Here is a 22,014-nt window from a genome sequence, read left to right as displayed (position 1 = left end):
AAAAAATGTAAAATTTGTATGGGGGGCTTGCCAACAAAAGGCATTAGATCACGTTAAAAGGTTGTTTCAGGAAAATGTAGTGTTAAAATTACCAGACATGAATAAATGATTTGTTGTTCAAGCTGATGGCAGTCTGTCTGGCTATGGTGCAATTCTGTTACAGGAAGACGAGACAGGTAACTTAAGACCAGTCTCTTTCCACTCAAGAAGACTAAAAGAAAATGAAAAATCTAAAACCATTTATGACATAGAATTATATAGTTTAATGTTAGCACTCGATAAATTTTCATATTACTTGAAAGCACAACCATTTATCATTCAAATGGACTGTTTAAGTGTGACTTGGATGATAAGACGTTCAAAGAAATTTACTAAATACGCACGCTATTTAGAAAAACTCTCAACCTTTAAGTTCGAAATTCAACATATTACTGCCAAAGATAATGTGTCTTCAGACATCTTATCTAGAATATTCGACAGTAAAATTTTTCATACTGAAGAATTGGATGAAGATGAATTACAAAGTTTAAATCTGTCAATGTGGTCTCACCCTATATATTCTCATGTATTACCTGACGAACAAGCCAAAGACTCACAATTGAGTGAGATAATTACCAACTGTACGAATAAAGTACCGAGTTATAAGTACAAGTTAATGAAGGACGTATTGTATAGAAAAACTAGAGCTAAAGGAATGCCTTACAGAATATGCGTACCGCAACATTTAAGAAATAACTTAATGGATTATTTCCATAGTAATATATATTGTGGTGCACATGGAAATTGGCAGAAAACTCTTAAACGTCTTCAACGTCATTTCACGTGGGACGGGATGTCCAAAGATGTTAAGGCCTTTTGTCAGAGTTGTGATGTTTGTCAAAAGGCTAAGGAAAGACATTTAAGACCAGTCAATGCTCTTTCCTCTGAAATAGTAAATAAAGTAGGTCAAAGGTATTACATAGACATCGTCGGCCCCCTATCAACATCTAAAGGTTATCAATATATACTTATAATTGTAGATGCTATGTCAAAATTTGTTCGTTTGTAGCCACTAAGGCAACTTTCATCTAAAATAATTGTGAAACATTTATATAATGTATTGTTAGATACGGGGATTTGTATGGAAGTTGTTTCTGATAACGCTTCCTATTTTGTTTCTCAATATTTCACCTCCTTTTTGTTCAATTTAGGCATCAAACACATTACTTGTTCTCCGTACAATCCACAAAGTAACTTAGCTGAAAGGTATATCAAAACTTTAAATGGAGCTTTGAGAACCTTATTTTCTAAGCAATAAAATCATTGGATGGATGGGTTAAAAGAAATTCAATATTCAATTAATTGTTCATACAATTCAGCAATTGATAACAGTCCAGCTTTGCTATTTACGGGCAGAAACTTCTATGATCCACTAGAAATAAAATGGCAATTAACTTTAAATGAACATTCCCTTGCTCCAGATCAATTAAAAGAGGAATGGGAAAATGCAATAGCCTGTTTGCACAAACATTGGGATAAGCGAAATAAGCTTTACAAGAAAAGATTTGCCAATATTCCCTTTGTAGTAGGAGATCTTGTTCTTGCCAAAAGGCAGGTTATCTCGTCCTTAAAAGACCACACAACGAAAAGCCTCAGTTTTCCTTATGAGGGACCTTTTCGTATTGCTCGCTATCTCACTCCATCTAGCGTGTTGCTGCAACACGAGCAAAATCCCTCTGTTCAACGCAGGTGTCACGTGACCTTGCTCAAGCGTTATCTGCCCAGAGTGCAGATACCATAAGGTCAATGAAAGGGAAAACGCTGCCGATAGAACATTAGTTTGTAAGAAAATCATTCGTCTTTCTTTCATCAATACTGTTATGTCCTTGTCTTGTTTGTAAACATAATCATTTTGTGTATGGCAAGCTATCGGCTGTAACGTTTAAGTAATATATATATGAATAAATTCATAACAATTAAAAATTCATAAGAATTCAAAATTCATAAGAATTAAAAATCATAAGAATTGTGATGAAATGTAATAGTTAGTCGAAAGACAAAACTAAACTTACAAGGTTGTAAATAAACTGTAAAATTCACCCATTGATAAGTCATGTTTGTGTAAAACTATATTTAATGTTATAAAATGACTGCAGTTATCATGAAAAAAAAAACAAAAAAAAACAAGGGAGACATGATAGTTTTAATTTATGTAAGAAGTCAGATATTGGTTGGTTTCTTTGTATATTTCGCAGGATATAACCCAGAGAATGTCTAGACAAACTTCATCTTCTGATCAAGGGGAAAATCCTGTGAAACTACACCAACGCGATTTCTAAGGAACAACAAAAAAAAAAAAAAAAAAAAAAAAAAAGTGATCTTCATAAGTTTATTTTGATCGCAGGGGGGGAAGTTTATAAACCCTCGATCACATAATCTTGTTTTTTGATTTGTGTAAGTGTGCGATTATGAAGAAAAGGCTTGGCAACAGTGAATGTACGTCAACAGTGATGTCATTGAAGGGCGCTGATTGGTGGAAGAGTGGAGGAGTACGTGCAGGACGATAACTGCTCTTGTCTATCGGCAGCCATGGGAGAGAGAGAGTCGCCTTGTCTTCAATCCCCAGTCTAGTTTTCAGTTAAGTATTATTGGTTTGATCTTTATTTCTTTGTGCGTGCATAAGTGTATAAATTGGTAATTGATTAAGTGATCATTCCAAAAGAAGTTTAATTTGATTTAACTTTCATATTACCATTTTGAAGAAAGGAACTACTGTCTCTCTCTCATGCACGCTCCCACTGAATGTGTGACCATGTGAAATAGTATATTCAGTAACTAAACCAACAATATGTAACTAAGCCACCGATTAATTTGAATAAATGTGTAGTTATCTTGAATTGTGTGTTACTCAAATTTTGACTACTGCAAATCTGGTTACTGTTCGACCGAGTATTGGGGACCTCTTATGGGCCCAGTTCTGGTAGGAGTTCAGCCCCGAAAGGCGGTTGTAAAATGCACCCCTTTCTTACAGCATGGGCTCAAACATGTCCGTTCATTAAATTTTGACAGTTTTTGGGATTAAATATCTCAGATGGGTCCCCTTTAAAAATTCTGAAATTTGGCACATAGGAAGCCCTGCATGAACCTAACTCACAGTAAAAATCTCAACTTTTAGATTCAACTCGTTTTGGTCAATATGAGGTAACGTATGTCACCTAATTTCTGACGTTGCAAAGTAAGGTTAAAATATATCTCATACTTAAAATAATGAAGTCTTTTCTTTTTCTCTTTTAAATTTGGGTTAAATAAAGGCTCAGAAAATATAGTAACACAAGGTTTTAATACTTGACTTACCATAAATTGAAATTACAAGGTATGACAATTGAAAATCTGCGAAATTTCGTTGCAAAAGGTTTGATTTATTAGGTACCCATGACCAGTTGGTATTGTCAGCTCCAGTTTCCTATTCATTCTCTTTGTTAAATCAGGCAGGATTCTTTGTTCTTTCACTAAGTTCCTAAGTAAATTATCAGAAACCTTCAGTTCATCACATATTTTTTCTTGACTAATCGGACCTCCGTGTCCCCCATCGGAGGCAAAACCACAACTATAAATCTTGGGGTGCAGAACGCACAGACAAAGAAAGGCTAGTTAAGAGTTGCGAAGCGTCCGACCACTCACTTCTCCCCTACTTAAACAGAGGAGGGAGCCGGGCGTTCTTCCCTGGTTCGTTCAACTGCTTTTTTCTTTCTGTTTTTTTTTTCCAATCGTAGCAAAATGTTCATTTCGGCTTTCATTACGTCTATTAATTATAATCATTATTATTATACATATTCAAACTTACATGTAAAAAATGTAAACCAATATCAAGTTCAACGAAATGTTGTTTTTATAAAGTTCACTTTATGGCCAAAAAGTCTAATCGGGGTTGAACCTACAGCTTAAAGTGGGATTCGAACTACATTGTACCCCCACCGGGTAAGGAATTCTGCTCCCCTTGATTTCAAAGTGACGTAATCACTACGTCCTGGAGGAGGCCCAGTTCAATGAGAGAGATTCCAAAATAGAAAACTTTGGTTTCTCATTGGTTTGATTAATTGATTTGCTTCATTTTACTTTGCTTTTTGTGACACTTTTGGCTAATTTGCGAAGATGGGGATGAATGGTGATATGATGGAATTGTATGGACACTCACGAACATCCATGCCCATGTTAGGATTTGAACCTGGAACCCGTGGCATTGTAGCGCGATATGCCAACCAATCTGCCATGTTGCCGGCTGGTTTCTCAGTGGATTAACATTTTTAACAGTGAAGAGTACAGAATATAATCCCCTTGTAAACTGGATCCCTAATTCGATATGCAGTGGAGATAGTGTTGCCCACGGGACGAGACGGGACAGGCTTTTAAAAATTCGAGACGAGACAGCATTTCCATGAGACGAGACAGGCCAAAGTCTCATCTTGTGGGCAACACTAAGTGGAGATGCACTACACGCTGGTTCATATATTAAATTGATTGATATTGATTTGGAGTTTTAAGTGCACAGTAGGTTAATCGGGACTGGACCTACAGTTTAAAGTGGGATCCGAAGCACTATGTACCTCGGTGCCACCATCATATCTTATATGAAATATATATATATATAATATTTAGCTATAACTTAATTTCTTCTTTGCTCAAAATGCTACCTTCCACCGACCTTCTTGGCGAAGTCGTTAGTACAGTGTGCTACGATGCCAGAGTTTCTGGGTTCAGATACCGGCCTTCATAACTTTATATCACCGCACATCCACATCATCGCGGTTGAATAAAAATAACAGAAACGTTTATTAACGTCGTCCAAGAACAAAGACTATGAAAAGTCTACTGAACAGAAATAAAATTATTAAATACGTATATTATTATTATACACTGAAAAAGTAATTCACGGATGTTACTTTTTTAAAATGTGTCAGCCAAAATATGTTTAATTACATAGATTTTAAGAATAATTTTAAAAAATATTATTATTTTAACGTACTTGTGTTTATTATAAGTGAAAGAGAATGTAGCATAGCGACTTTCTTTAATTGTTTATTATCGCGGATTTCCGCCTTCTGCAGGTGCTTTTTTTTCCGATTTTTTTCCAGAAGGATGTTAAGTAAATTATTCCGCAGGGCAGGGCACATTTTTTAAAACAAAAACAATATTATTCCCTTAAAACAAATGACTGCGCCAATTTAAAGTTATCTTGTTCCAGTGCCAGCCTGCACTGCTCTAAAACGCAAAGTTCTGTGATTTGAATAAGATTATGTGTGTGGTGTGTGAAATACATACTTTATACATTGATGTTGATGCTTTTGCTGCCATAAAAAAAAAAAAAAAACATTCTATGGCACCCTCTTTCTTTAGCCAGCCTCCTCACCTACTACTCACGGACCTGTCTTCATCGCTGGGCGATGCAGTGACCATAGCCAGAGGAGGGCTGGCTGCTGACACCCGAGAAGCGCGAAAAGATGTGGCAACGTTTCGACTGTCAACGGAGATACGCGTTGAGATTTTGGCAGCAAGAGGGGTGAGTGAGGTGTGGCGAAGATGTGGCGAACAGAATACGCATCGTGTACCACGTGGACTTGAGGGGTAGAGTGGAGCAGACTGTGGCTCCTTGCTTGTGCGTGGAAAAAACTCAGTTTTCACCGTTGTGAACTGCTCTCGTGCGCTTCAGTGTCCAGTCTTGTTGACCAAAGAATGCAATAAATGCACTCGTGAGCGTTAGTTGACGTGGTAGTAATGTTCATTCTGTTTACCTCGTTCTTTTTGTTTCGGTGGTAGTTGCCTGTGAGTGAAGTTGTTCCAGAGAATGAGTTTTATTTAGTACAATTACTGCTATGGAGAAGAAGCAAACAAACATACGATCCTTTTTCGTTATGGGTGATGTATCAAAATCAGCTAGTAGCAGTGTTCAGCTTACCTCATCTCCCAGCTGTGCTAAAAGTGGTAAAAGGAAATGTGATAGCGATTCAGTGTCATTTCCAGTTAAAGGAAATTTAATAAAGAGTGGTTGTTGTATGACGAAGCAACAAATCTCACATCTTGCAAATATTGTAAACAGGTGCCTACAAGTAACGTTGATAAAAAATGGGTCAATGGGGTTTCTTTACCTTTTAAAAAGGAGTCCTTTTTAAAGCATAGGCAGAGTAAAGTCCACACTGAAAATGTTGCCAGTGCAAAGGCAAAAGAATGCCAGACAGAAACACAGATGGCAAAATGCATTAAAAAAATGGATCACCAGATGTTTTCTCATCTTACAAATTTATTTAATGTAGCATACTATGTAGCTAAACATGAGAAACCATTTAAAGACTTTGTAGATCTACTGTGTTTGGCAGGAAAATTAAGTGTGAGTGTTCTACCTAAGTATGGCAATGAAAAGCAATGCAGATAATTTATTCATTTCATAGCTGAAACTTTGAAGTTAGATCTAGTGGAGAAAATAAAGAAAAGTACATACATCAGCCTTCTGATTGATGGATCCACAGATAGATCATCAGTCGAACATGCAAATGTGTATGTTCGATACGTGGATGCAAATGATGGTCACATCAAAGAGGACATTTTAGGAGTAATAGAGCTCCCGAACTCTACTTCTGCTGGTTACTTCACTGCCGTAACTGATTATTTAGATAAGGCAATAGGTCCAAATAAATACAGAAACAAGTGTTACATCGTAGGCTTGGGTACTGATGGTGCAGCAAATATGGTCAGGCACAAATCAGGATTGGCTGTGCAAATGAAAGCTATTTGTAATAAAATGATAAATATTCACTGCCTTGCACACCGTTTGCAGTTAGCTGTGTTGGATGCGTGTGGTGAAGTTGAATATCTTAAGAGCATTTGATTCTGTGATTAGGGATATTTTTCAGTTTTATCATGGCTCTGCTAAAAGACTTCACCTCTTGAGAGAAATGGCAGAAGTTATTGGAGACGAAATTCTAAAACTGAGTGATATCCACACTGTTAGGTGGTTAGCCAGCAAAGAAAGTGCTTTAAGAGCTCTCTTGCAATCATGGAAAGCTGTTGTGACCCATCTTGAACAGGTGGCCCATGGAAAAGACAATGATGGCGCTAAAGCTAAGGGTTTGCTGAAAAGTTTGAAGCAATTCAAATTTGTTAAGCTTCTGTACTTCATTTTGGATTTCTACAGGAAATTGAACCCTTTAAGCGTGGCACTACAAAATAAGAATCTTTTGATTTCATCTCTGACAATAAGAATTGAACACTGTATTTCAGTTTTGGCTGACCTAGAATCTAACGTTGGACCAAGCGAACAAGATTTCTTGGACCATGTATCCATTTCAGGGCAGATCAGGGATGTGCAGCTCACAAACATTCAAAATGGAGAGCAAGAGTTTCAGACTGTGAGAGGAAACTTAATTAACAATGCGAAGGTGTACATCACAGAAAGATTGCAATCTATATCAACAGATGTGATTGCATCTCTGCATGTTTTCGACACCTTGGGTTGGCCTCCCAAAGAAAATACTCTTCAGTTTGGGATAGAAGAAATAAAGAAGCTCTACATGTACTTGAACCCGAGCCTTTATAATGAGAAAATGGATGTTCTGTTAGCAGAGTGGGCAGAATACAAACTTTTGTTTCCTTCTCTGACTTTGAATCAGACGCTAGAGAAGATTCACAGTGAGGAGTGTTCAGCAAGATTCCCCAATTTGCTCCAGATTTTGACATTTTGTGCTGTTCTACCAGTGAACACAGCATCGTGTGAGAGAGGTTTCAGCTGTCACAACAGACTTAAGACTACTTACAGGAACTCTCTGAAGACTGAGACACTAGATGATTTGCTCAGAGTTTCTGTAAATGGACCTTCCTTGTCAGAGTTTGACCCAGCAGCTGCGATTGATAAGTGGTACTTCAGTGCAGAATGACAGCGCTACACAAACATTAGTTCCTAAGGTATGTTCTATTTAATAATTGCTCATATTTTTATTATTTATAGTAAATGTGAATAGTGCATAGCCTCGTTTGAGGAAGGTGGGATACACAATAAAATATTTCGTATATTTGGAGCTTTTCTCTGCATTAAAAGTGTACTCAAACTCAAAAATGGTAATCGGAAGTCATTTTAAGGGGGATTTGCATTTATACTTTTAATGTTTTCTAGTTCTTGACATAGGTGATTATCAATGTGGATTTAAACGTAACAGATCAACTACAGATCAGATTTTTCACATTAGACAGACACTTGAAAAAAAGTGGGAATATAATTAAAATGTCCATCAGCTATTCATTGATTTCAAAAAAGCATATGATTCGGTCAAAAGAGATAAATTATATAATATATTAGTAGAGTTTGGAATACCTAAGAAGCTTGTTAGTATGATAAAAGTATGCACCATTGAAACAGAAAATAAAGTTCGTGTGGGTATTAATGTGTCTGACAAATTTACAATTCATGATGGGTTAAAACAAGGAGATGCATTATCTCCATTGCTCTTTAATTTTGCCTTAGAATATGATGTTAGGAAGGTAAAAGAAACTAACGAAGGACTAAAATTAAATGGTGTGACTCAGTTGTTAGCATATGCAGATGATATAAATACAATTAAGAATAATGCTAAAATATTTTTCAAAACTGCTAAACAGATAGGTTTGGAAGTTAACAAAGAGATATGCTTACAGGCCGAAACCAAGTGTTAGGTAATAATCAAAATCTAATTATTGATAACAACTCGTTTGAACCAGTTTCCAAATTCAAATACTTAGGAGTAATATTAACAAGTGAAAATTATATTAAAGAGGAAATAAAAAGTAGGCTTAATTCAGGAAATGCACATTACTTTTCTCTTCATAAACTTTTGTCTTCTCGTTTAATATCTAAGAAACAAAGTTAAAATATGCAAAACAGTAATTCTGCCTGTAGTATTATATGGGTGTGAAACTTGGTCCCTTACATTAAACAGGAACATAAATTCAGAGTATTTGAAAATAAGATCCTTAGGAAAATATTTGGACCTAAAAGGGATGAGGAGACAGGTGAGTGGAGAAGGTTACATCATTTAGAACTACATAATTTGTATTCATGTCCCGATATTATTAGAATAATTAAATCAAGAAGACTTAGGTGGGCAGGCCATGTGGCACGAATGGGAGAGGAAAGAGGAGTTTACAGGATTCTTGTTGGGAAACCTGATGGTAAGAGACCTGTAGGAAGACCAAGACGAAGATGGAGGGACAACGTTGAGATAGACCTAAAGGAAATCGGTAGGGATGGAAAAGAGTATATAGATCTTGCTCAAGATAGGGACAGATGGAAGGCCTGTGTTGCTGCAGCCATGAACCTTCAGGTTTAAGAAGGCTAGAGAGTTAGTTAGTTCTTGACATATTTTAGTTTGAAAATTTTGATTATTTTAAAATTTCGGGAGGGGCTGTAGCTCCATCAGCTTCCTCTCTGTGTAAGCCAGTGGTATCTACAATAAAACAACATTTACTTAGCTTACTGCTACACCAAGATACTTATGAGTACCTATCATGATGAGCAACAATAGGTTCCTAAGAGTACTTAATTTTAAAACCATTAAATTCTCATAAATTTATTCTCTTTAAGGGCATGCGATACAATTTCCACGGGAGTCTTCCCAAGCCCTTCCGTCCATGGCAGTGTGCCAAATTAGCTCTCTTGGAGCCACCCTGTGGCCGAGTGGTTAGCACATCGTGCTGCGACACCAAGGGTCCCAGGTTCGAATCCCGCTCGGGCTTGGTTGTTTGCAAATGTCCATTCATCAATTTCATCACTCATCCCCATCTTCACAAATTAGCCAAGAGGCACACAAAACGTGAAGTAAAATAAACTAAATCAATCAATCTTTCGTGCATTCATTCAGCTGTGAACTGGGATGCCCACCCCCCGTGCTCCACTATGATGCCATCTCTGGTTCCGACCCACATAGACCACCTCTCATCATAATTATACATTTTGCACGTGATGTGATATTGGCTGCGTTGCCCCACTCTCTCTTATCTCCCCAGCTACTTCTTTATAGCTCAATGTTATATGTGAAATTGACATAATATTGTCGTCAGGGAATTCTTTACTTTCTATTTCATACCACCATCGGTGGATTATTGAGATGGGCGATGCCGCCGGATCTAGATGTTGAAAGCTAAGAATAAATTGCCATCAATTTAGAGTTAACGATAATAGCAGTGCTCCCACCCCTTTGACAACTAACATTACCCTAGAAGGCACTTTATCCAGCCATTGTAAATCTAGCTCCATGAGAGTCAGTTTTAATTCCATTTAAGGTGAAATTTAGTTCTTTTATGCCCATCAGGTTTGGCAACACTGCCAGGAGGCAAGGGAAAAAGCATTGATCATATGGAAGTATGATTTGATTCATTCTCTTGTGAATATAAAACTTCCGATGGAATTGAAAACGATGTCAACGGGAAGAGGGCAGTTTGAAGATGAATTTCACCAACGGAAAAGTCGAAACTTCCATTTGATTAGCCGTAACTTGATGTTGAAGTTGATTTCCCATAAGGAATACATGGGATTTCGAAAATTCTTATTCATCATATTTTTCAAACATCGTGTCCAGCTTAATAAACAACATAACAAAATGTTTGCACTTGCAACATAAACAGAAATTCATACTCTTGGATACACCCAAGGTTTGTTTTAGTAGCAGTGCCCATTCGGGCGATACTGAAATAAATGCACAATTGGTACGTAATTGTATCTTCTCGCCTTAAATAGGAAAATTTAACAGGGAACAGGATACTAAAATTTTCTTTTCCACTATAGTGCAATACTTTGAGGAAAGAAAGCAACTGTCTACAGTAATACTGAATAGTCAGTAAATGGCTTTTTTTTGTGCAAAACTGCACATTTCAAAAGCATGTAGTTGAAAATCTCTCATACTACAGAACTTACAAGTGGAAGAGACTCCTGTCCAAAGAGGTTAAGCGGAAACGAGGACTGATGTACAAATACTTTTTCTACAAAAAATATATATATTTTCCTTGAATATTGGTCTCTTTTACAAGAACAAGTGCCTATAGAAATGTACGCACCTCAGTCCAAAAGTTTGAAGCTGGAAAAGTTGAACATTTTGCCTGAAATGCTGCTTCTGTAGAAGGTGTCACAAGGTACCCTTTCCTCTTTGTTCAGTGACACAGACAGGAAGATTCATGGAGTATGAGTACTGTAGAACCATCCTGAAAGCAGATACTTGGAGCAGATGTTCAACACTTTCCATCATCAAATGGGACCTAACCATTAACTGTGACCTGCAACAAAAAAGTAATATTAGAATGTATTGGGTACCACGAGCAGTGGCATGTACAGCATTTTCAAAAAGGGGTTGAGGGGTTGGGTTGGTTACATATAAGTTTTTTAGTAGTCAGTCCTCATTTGGGTAAACTTTCCGTATCTGGAAAACGGATTTCTTAAAATTTACAGGAGAAATTACTTACCGAATGCAGTTTCTTTAGACTTGTGGAAGTTCGGGGAAGTGATTTCTCGCATCGTTCATTGAATTTTGCCAGTAAATCATGTATTTTTCGATATAAATGTGTGACCTATGCACGAAAGCTGTTGCATCCATTTCCTTCAAGCCGGATGTTGCCTGTGTGTGATGACATAATCCTGGTCAGTGTTTCCAAACACGTGTTTTTGTAACTGAAGAAGGTACGTTTCCGCAAATGGTTTGTTGGGCTATGTGTCAATGGTTTGTGGGGCTATGCGGGAATGGTGTGTGGGGCTACGCATTTTTTTTTCTAAACCAATTTTGGTACTAATTTACTATTCATCGGACAGATTACTTCATTTTTACACAACAAACTACTTACGGTAATACTTCCTGTAGCATTGCCTAACATCTGGAAGGTGTTTTGTGTGAAGTGGGATTGTTTCATAGCGGAAATTCATGTTCTTTGTTGAAAATTAATTCTCCGACTGACAATAGCCTTTGGCACGTACACCTTCGTACATATCACGCGTCGTGATTGTGTTTTGTCCATGTTCATTGGGTATCCAGTGTTTCGAACTGTCTGTGTTTGCAATGAAAGTTAGAAACATGACGTGTCATGGATGTGTGGTGAAATTCGTACCGGGTGTGGAAGATCCATTGGATTTTTTAATTTAATTGAACACGGGATTGTGAAGAAAGGAAAGGAATGTCGAAAATGAGGCAGTGAATGTAAGCTACTCGTTAGAAGGAATGGGCTGTGGGTATATGCCTAATATGACATGTCGTGGATGCGTGGTGAAATTCAGGTAAGTTTTCCGTATCCTGGAAACGGATTTCTTCAAATTTAAAAGTTTGGGGCTCATTTGGGGGCAGGTGACTCCAGCCAATTTCTAACATGCCTTTAACAGGGACTCTATAGAGAAAGCCGGGTAGCCGGAGTGGAGGCGGGGCCGTGGTAGGTCAATTAACCCAGGGACGGAGCCCAGAATTGGTGGGAAATTTGGACTCAAAAATTTCAAACGAAATTAATTCTTTTGTTTAAATTTCCCACCGATTCCGGGACGGATAGCTCCAAAAACCAGTCACGGATAGCGCCATGAAACATTACAATTTTCTTCGTAAAACAATGCAAAAAAGTTTAAAGAAAAAAATTAGATCAGATGAGCTTTGTTCATGGGTATTTCTTGGGTTCCGAAGGTTAAAACACTGCATAACGAATGAAAATCAACAAAACACAAGCACGACAACTAACATAGGAATTTAATGAAATTTTGTAATCGTTACATTCAACTTTTGCTCATCCTTAGCACAGGAAAGTAAAGTTTCAGCTAAAGCCTGTTCGGTGAAAGAAGGAACTTGAAAATTCTATTTTTGTCTTTTCCGTCGAAAGCCAGGGAGGGTCACATGAACCGCTGAACCAATCGGACTGGTCCAGTTGCCGTGGTGAGGGAAAATTCTCGTGGTATTCTGCGTTGCCAAATTTTTCGTTTAGATTCGTTTTCAAAACGTGTGGCACCCTCAACAAGGTCAAGCACGGTAAAGCCTAATGGTTGCTGCCACGTAGCAAGGGGATGGGTCTCCGTTTCCCTGCCTCTCCCTGAAATGCGAACGAAGGCTTGTTGTTGAAAAGGTGTCGTGTACAACTAGACAAAAATCAGGCATGTAGCAACACCGCTTTTTCTCCTTAAACTGGAGGCAGAAAGTCTGGGTTTTCTCAAGTTCATTTTTTGGCCAGTCGGGCTTTAAGCTTAATCTTAAGTGAAAAATATAGGCCTATTCCAAATGCAGACAGGCAGGGATATCAGGGTGATGTCACAGATATCCATGAAACTGAAATATATTATTCTAGATACAAAATTATGAGACACATATTTTTCTGTATTGCAAAAAAAATTTTTTTTGCAGACTTAGGCTGCTTCAAAGTTTGGGGCCAAATTTTCACAAGTTTTTGTGCCAAAAATTGTAAATGGCTGTTTCTCAGGAACTATTAAAGATATTTGGATTCTGTTTTTTTAATCTGAAAGTTTATTGAAAGCCTTTTCAAATGCATATACAACGAACTTTATATGCAGCTTTTGGGGTGTGCTATGAATGAAATTTTAAAAATATTAGCCCCCTTTTGAACCCCCAAAATCTCGAAAAAGCCACCTAAAAAATTTTTCAAAATTTTAGGGCAGTTACAGCAATACCTCTAGTTGAACATATATAAATTTCACGGGGTATATATGCCTGGTTGTAGTTTTACACAATATTTTAATAAGCACATTGACAAGCTCAAAACTTAAACGTAAGACATTTTTTATGCAAGCTAGGCGATGTGAACTCCCAGTACTGGCATGTCATATGTTAGTTCTGTCCATGAAAGCTTTTTCTACACAGGCAGTTTCAGTATTAGAGATGGCATGCAGTCTTCCAGATTGTCCAAGGGGGTGTAGTGGAGAAAGAACTTGCAGAATATTTTGCAAAGGTATCACGCACTGATGTTAGTGTTGCCTAATTCTATCAGGAAAATTATAGCCCTTTGCATGTTCCCACTCTTTGTGTTTCATATCACGGAATGTTTGAATCTCTGCAGATGGAATGTAAATCAGTGTAACACCTGATGTATATGTCTGAACAACAGTCTGAAATTCTTCTGCAGTCTGAATGCACTTAATATGCCCTGCTGATAAATTGTGCCGTGTAGCAAGGTGCTTAACTGTGTAACGACCCTGCGTGGTCGCCTTATCCTAATAGACCCTGCGTGGTCATCACTAATACTTTATTAGACCCTATTTGGTCACAATATTCCGTTTAAATTAACCTATCAATTGAAAGGGTTGTGCGGGATATCCCCGCGAGGCTTATGCCTTTAGTTTAACTTATTCTGTAACGTATTTAATTAATGTGATTTACACCGTTTAGTAATGCAGAGTCCTGCGCGGCTCGTTAATAATTGTATCATCTGAATGCACACAGTTTTCGTTATGGTAGCACGTGCATCTAGTTATTTTTCCACTAGTGTTTTCTATATATCAAATATGATAATTCTCAGTACGGAGGTATACACATTTTTTATGTCTGTTCTCAAATCAGGTCACCTTATTCTTTTCTCAGAAAACACTGCTTTTTCACTTGTAGACATCTTCCTAATGACTCAAAACTAAAGCTCAGAAGGAATTAACAGCAATTTGTCTCAAACGAAAAGAAACAAATGAACATGTGAATATGAAAAACAAATGACTTCTAGTATGTTCTATAAATAAGAAATGTTGAATATGATCAGCAATATGATGATATATACCAATTACATGAATTATTTGGTTATAGACTCTTATGATTTGTATATTGTTTACCAATAATAGCCTGATGAAATAAGGTTTGTCTCATTCAATATTATGATTGCGTTTAAGTTTTCAGCTTGTCAATGTGCTTATTAAAATATTGTGTAAAACTACAACCAGGCATATACAGTGCGTCCATTTCAATCTGCAGCCGAGAGATCGGGAGAAGCGTGGCGGGCGGCGCTGACGGAGATGCCGACATTTGCGGCCTGTAATGCCCGCTTATTTTTATAGACATATGCAGACATTTATATAAATATTGCAAAACGAGCACTAACCTGTGTTATAACACGCAAAAGTTCTTCTGTAATTCATCCAAGTTCTGCTCTTATATACACAAATAAATACGCTATAGAAACGATGTTAAGAGCCACAGATAATAAAGCATTTTAATCATAGTTTTGACCAGTAACGTCCTGTTTAAGTTTATATCCTTGAAAGAGTTTTGTGGCCATGGGAATCGTTTGGAGGTTTCGAATGTGCAACACTGTATCAGGATTACACTGCAGACGAAACCGATAAAAGTGAATGGTTTTCGTGAGCTTCCTTGCAATCCGAAATCTCCGAGCTCGAGTTTTTTGTTCCTTCGCGACTAGATGAAGACAGAGATGTAAATATAGTGGCGAGCAATGTAAACCAAGAGCGTGTTAATTTCGTACTGTGCGCAAGAGTGTTATTCTTGGTTACTTGCAGTTACTTGTTTGTGTTATTGTAGTGTGTATGTGTGACGTGTCAGTGAGACGATTGGAATGCCAGCCGCAAAATTCACGTTAGAACAAAGATTTTTTATGTATGACACATACGTGAAAACAAACTCGTGTCGAGACGTGTGTAGGTAATTTGTACAGAAATTCTCATGCGTTTCAACTCAACACAGAGATACGGTTAGACATCTTGTCCTTAAATTACGAGAAACTGTATCGTTAAATTTTAAAACACCTAAGCAAAAACGACAGATTCTAACCGAAGCAAAACTCGATGATATTGATGCAGCGTTAGAACGTTCTCCAAACAAACCTCTACACCATGTTTCACAAGAGGTGGGCGTGTCAAAATCATGGGCACATACAGTCACTAAGCTACTAAAATTAAAACCATACTCTTATAACACAGGTTAGTGCTCGTTTTGCAATATTTATATAAATGTCTGCATATGTCCATAAAAATAAGCGGGCATTTCAGGCCGCAAATGTCGGCATCTCCATCAGCGCCGCCTGCCACGCTTCTCCCGATCTCTCGGCTGCAGATCGAAATGGACGCACGGTATATACCCCGTGAAATTTATATATGTTCAACTTGAGGTATTGCTGTTAACTGCCCTGAAATTTTGAAAATTCGAGATTTTGGGGGTCCAAAAGGGGGCTTTTTTTTTTTAATTTCATTCATAGCACACCCCAAAAGCTGTAAATAAAGTTCGTTGTATATGCATTTCAAAAGGCTTTCAATAAACTTTCAGATAAAAAAAACACAATCCAAATATCTTGAATAGCTCCTGAGAAACAGCCGTTTACAATTTTTGGCGCCAAAACTTGTGAAAATTTGGCCCAAAACTTTGAAGCAGCCTAAGATGGCCAAAAAAATTTTTATTGCGAAACAAAAATATATGTGTCTCATAATTTTGTATCTAGAATAATATATTTCAGTTTCATGGATATCTGTGACATCACCCTGACAGATTTTCTCAAATCTGCCTTAATTGAAATGGATTTGCCTATACAAATAAGTGAGAATTGACAAAATGTGCAATATTTATTTTAGCATATAGTCACACTGGTTTTAGTGTTAGCTGAACTTTTATGCTGGCATGCAGGACAGAAAACTGTAGAATAAACATGTAAATAAGTGTGGCAGTCACATTGGCATTGAGCTACTCTGGTGTGCACAACAGTGTTTCCTTGACCACTGAACGGAGCCAAATTATTTTGGGCAATAGTTCCGAATGTTGAATGATTTTCTGCAAGCTTTGAGTATTAGGAAGTGCTTTAGAAGACTGGAAACGGTTGTGGGAGTAAATTTGATGCTTAGAAAACTAATTACCACAGTTAAAACTTTAAGAGTCGACAAGACTTTTTTGCAATTTTCATGCGAGGTTTAAAGGGGGTTTCATGCTTCAGACCATATATTACATGACCAGGTGTTTGAAGCATTTAGGGACATTATTTTCATGCTAAGAGCCCTAACAACAAACGGTTCTTAATGCTAAGAGCCCTAGGCTATGGCTATATGTCATCTAACAATTAGAGCAATGAAATGTCCTTTCGCACTCCATGCACATGAAGTAGATGGCAGCAGCAGTCCATATCCAAGACGACCAGCGATGCCAACCCTTGCATAATGGTGATAAACCTAGGACAATTTGAACTTTGTTGGCACATAGCACCCTGCTTTTGACATAATGGTAAAATCTAGCATAATCTGCAAACAAGTCCCTAGAACAGGGAAATTTAACTTAAAGAAATATGTTTTGAGGAAATAGCCACGGTCCATCCTCTTAATCTTTCTTCATCCCGGCTGATTTAGTTTGCGGAGAAATTGTGTAGCAGGAAATCGGTAGAAAGTCGGGGGTCACAAATAAGACAAGCAGGCCGTTGTTCTTAGTCGTCAAATCATTACAAACTTCTTAAAGTTCTATGTTAAATCAATTTAGTTTCTTGAGCCATTGTAAACAATTTTGTGGGAAAATTAATGATATTACATAGCTGTAGTGAATAATTAGTAACGCAAGTTTAATACTAAAAAAAACTTACTTTAACTTAAAAGCCACAGTTATCAGAAAATTATAAAATATAATTAATAATAATAAATTTGGTACTAATCTGATATTCCCCGGACAGATTTCTTCATTTTTACAGAAGAAACTACTTACGATAATAAGTTCCTGTAGCACTGTCTAACATCTGGAAGGTGATTTGTGTGATGTAACAGATTTCTTCAAATTTAAAAGTTTGGGGCTCATTTGGGGGCAGGTGACTCCGGCCAATTTCTAACATGCCTTTAACAGGGACTCTATAGATAAAGCCGGGTAGCTGGAGCGGAGGCAGGGCCACGTTAGCGGTTGGGGCCAGTAGGTCAATTACCCCAAGGGCGGAGTCCGGAATCTCTGGGAAATTTGGACTCAAAAATTTCAAACGAAAATAATTTTTTAGTTTAAATTTTCCACAGATTCCAGGACGAAAAATGTGAATACACCTTAAAGAATGTTCCGCAAAGCAGATAGGGAAGTACAAATGTCAAAAATTGACAAAACGAAGAAGTTATAGGTGTCCGGGGAATATCAGATTTTGGTAACACTTTACTATACCGGAGACGGATTTCTTCAAATTTACAGGAGAAAGTACTTACGCAAATCATTTTCTGTAGCGTTGTTGATGTTCGGGAATGTAGTTTTGATCCATTTTAATGCGAATGCATGTGGTTTTCTACGAAAATCTATTTCCGACGCGTTATTGCTGCTGCCGCCATTTGCTTTCTGCATGAGAGCACATTACCCTCTCGTATTGTCCGTATATGCTAAATTGAACGAAATGAGTGCTAATGGAACCTAACCTAACAGACCTAACCTAGTAGGCATACCTCGTCCCTGTGATGTTTGTGGGGCTATCGTGAATTTTTGGGCTAACGTCAATGGTTTTTGGGGCTACCCGTGGATGGTTTGTGGGAAATAACGAACAACAGTAAGTACTCGTTAATGTAAGAAATAGACATTATGTTCGTTAGAAATTCATTATTTCACCTAAAGAAATGTTCCGCAATGCAGAATAGTACGTTAGCAATGTAAAAAATTGCGAAATAAATCATTGATAGGTGTCTCCGGTATAGTAAAGTAGTACCCAGATTTTTACCATAAATTCTAGCACAATTTAGCAGCATTTAGCAGAATTTCAGAGCATAAACAGTACATTTTCTTATCGGGAGGATTGCCACACTGAAGAAGACAGTAAACGAATGTCTGCTTACAGAGAATCATAAGAGGAGTATAAATAGGGTAGGGGGAAAAACAAACATTGTTCAGAAAACACAGTAAGTAATCACCAAAACTATGAAGTATATGCAAACAGGCATAAATAGAAATCAAACCATATAAAAAATGTAATGTATCATGATTAGTTAGGAATTAAACAACTGGAACATGGACCATAATTAAAAATCAAACCACGTGAAAAAAAAGACCTGTACACTATGATGAATTCAGAATTAAACAATTGGAACTTTGGCGAAAATAACAGCCAATACAGTCTTCACTTTCAGTTCGCATACGTGTCATCATAAATGTAGTAGAATTTTGTTTTGAATAGCATGTTAAGTGTTGTACAATAAATCCAGTCGCTTTCGTGCTGTAAGGCATCAATGCAAAATCGTTATATGCGAGCTGCTCATCAAATCAGTTTTCTTTCTTGTTGCGTTTCAATTTCAAGAGGTCATTTTGCGTTTGCTTCAATTCATTGTTCTTTATTTGGTTTTACATACTACATTAACTATTTTATTAAACATTCCAATATCTTAAATATCAATATAAAAATCAATTTCGCTGCGATAGAATTTTTAAAAATCTGTCTAAATTATGTTACTTTGAGACATAAACGATAAGAATGATACCAGAACCAAACCCTACCTTTTTTGCGCGCTACAACTTGATGTTGAGAAGACGACAGTACAAAGTGAAATGTAGAAGTGAAGAATTGACCAATACCATGCCTGTACGAAATGCATTGTCGCATGCGCATAACAGGGGAAAGTTTACATAAACGAAAGGGGTGTAAGGTAGACACACGAGAAGCGAAATCGGTCCTCATTCATTGAGCTCTTTTGTACGGCATGTTGGCACATTTCTTTCGTAGGACATTCCTACTCCTCTTTTGCCGTACGAAATAATCCAACTAGCCATATTTGGTCTGCAGTGCATCATTATGTCGCCAGCTGAATACTATTTTGTCGAATGTCCATCTGCACTAACTTTTCAAGAGAGTTGTTTGAATTGTTGTATTCAGAATCAGTGATGTGCCGTAGACTATAAGTTTACGTCTACATGCGTTGTCTACACGTAATCTACGCGTAGATTACATTGGGTTGTAGTTTACATAGACTACGTAGACAATCTAAAGTGTATTAAAATTAAATTTCAAGGGTTTCATGAAGGGAAAGTGACATTTGCAACTATATTAGTTCCTAACGAAATGAAAATAATCCTATTTACAACAAAACTTCTTCTCTTCTATTATCAACTATGAAAGAAGATAAATAGTATGCTAAAAAACAACCGATGGCAGTCGTGAGGCAAGAGTGGTCTTTTTCCCATAAAACACTAGAATATTTCTTATATTAGGTTTCTTCCTAGCTGAGAAATTGTTTAAATTTGGAAGAAAGAGTATGAAAAGTTCTCTTCACACATCAGCAACTGATACCCAGTATAATTTTCTTTTAATTCCACGGCGCCCTTTGCTAAGTTATCACCTTTCGCCATGTTGTTTACATAGATTACGTAATCTACGTGTATAAAATAGTCTACGTGTAGACTATTGTTGTTTACGCGTAGACGCACATCACTGTTCAGAATACACTACTGCGCAAACATTTTATTATTGTTGATAATTCACTCACAACACTTGACATCCAAATTCGTCGCTTCGGAACGTGACTCATTAACATGTAGGGAACACGATAACGTCAAAAAAATCATTTCCGATGAAAAGTGGATACACGACAAAATAGCACCTAGCCAGGCACGTACATCTAGAAATATGTTTTTTTGGGGGGGGGGGGGTCCGAACCAGGTGTCTCAGGAATAATAATAATAATAATGCTTAAATCAAATTAATACAAATTACAGTAGCCTACATAAATTAATATTATATTATTATTACACGAATAGGTAAAAAGACTGTATAAGAATAGAGATATAATATTCATTACTTAGCTTACCTGTAGTTATGATCGGAATAATTTACATAAAACAAGTTCCCTGGCAATGAAATTAATGTCAAGTAGATGAATAATTGAATACTTATCGAATAACAAAAATGATGTTACATGTAGTTGGAGAGAAGTTAGTTTCTGATTAATATTTTATGCATATTATTTTGAGTAGTAGTGAACGTAAATCTTCCTTGTAATGTCATTTTCAAAGTCGTATGATCCCTAGACCCCCCCCCCCTAAATACGTCCTTCCTGTCCTTCAAAGCCGTATTATCCCAATATAATCCTTGTCTTCCAATAAGTTCAGAGGAAATTCTACAACAAATGCTAAACGAGTAGGCTATATTTTCATTTAATTTTCGTACTTAATAAGTCTTTCGGGTGGGGAGAGCGAGGGTATCCGGACCCCGTAAATACGTCCTTCAAGTTCATCAAAGCCGTATGATCCCAATATAATCCTTGTCTTTCAATACGTTCAGAGGAAATTATACAACAAATGTTAAACGAGTATATTTTCATTTAATTTTCGTACTTAATATGTCCTTCGGGTGGGGGGAGGGGGTCAGGGCTCCCTAAATACGTCCTTCGTGTCCTTCAAAGCCATATGACCCTAACATAATCCATGTTTTCCAATAAGTTAAGAGGAAATTATACAACAAAGGCTAAACGAATATATTTTTCATTATTTAATTTTAGCACTTGATAAGTCTTTCGGGGGTGGGGGTCCGGACCCCCTAAATACGTCCTTGCACCTAGCTATACGCATTAATAGATGAATTAATAAGGAAGTGTATGGAGCGTCGACCATGGTGGGCACCAGTAAAATTAAGAGAACGCAAACAAACTATTATACCACCAGTGGCGTTATAGTACGCCCGTACGCCCGGCGTTCCCACATTTAAAATTTCAAAAATGCTTAAATGCTGTGATTATAAAGTAAAACGTGACTAATTTCATATATGTTTGACCTTCATGGCATTACAATGGCTATTTTTCGCGATCCGCTTGCAACGCTCCACTCTCAACACTCGTTCTAGCATCTCTTTTCAATGCCTTTCCCGGCCGGACGCCGAGCAGGTTCGGCGTACACGACTCCTATATTCCTTGCTGCCTTTATGGAGGGAAAGCTTCCATTTCTACAGCACGCGCGTAAATGGGCTCTCTTACGCTGGCGTACGAGAGGTCTACCGTGATTGGTTCATGTGACCCTTCCTGCCTTCTGAAGCAGACGACAGCGGTAGAATTCCTACCCGGTTCTTCGCTCTCATGCAACTCGTGCTATGTGATGCTACAATACGCAATATTGACTGACGTAACTTTACCAATCT

General features: G+C 37.4%; 1 protein-coding gene across 1 annotated transcript in view; it reads right to left on the bottom strand.

Moving 5' to 3' along the window:
- Positions 1 to 19,463, bottom strand: part of LOC145987675 (SOSS complex subunit B homolog) — a 31,149-nt gene extending 11,686 nt beyond the window's left edge. Inside the window, exons 1-2 of the mRNA XM_083122209.1 lie at positions 19,386 to 19,463; positions 11,053 to 11,268 (exon numbers count right to left, since the gene is read on the bottom strand). The gene's annotated coding sequence lies outside the window, so the exon portion shown is untranslated. The remainder of the gene's footprint in view (positions 1 to 11,052; positions 11,269 to 19,385) is intronic.
- Between the last annotated feature and the right edge of the window lie 2,551 nt (positions 19,464 to 22,014).

Source organism: Lepisma saccharinum, chromosome 5, assembly GCF_977018435.1.
Source record: "Lepisma saccharinum chromosome 5, izLepSacc3.1, whole genome shotgun sequence".
NCBI lineage: Eukaryota > Metazoa > Arthropoda > Insecta > Zygentoma > Lepismatidae > Lepisma > Lepisma saccharinum.
Note: the sequence above shows the minus strand (reverse complement) of the source record. Positions and strands in the feature narration are given on the sequence as shown.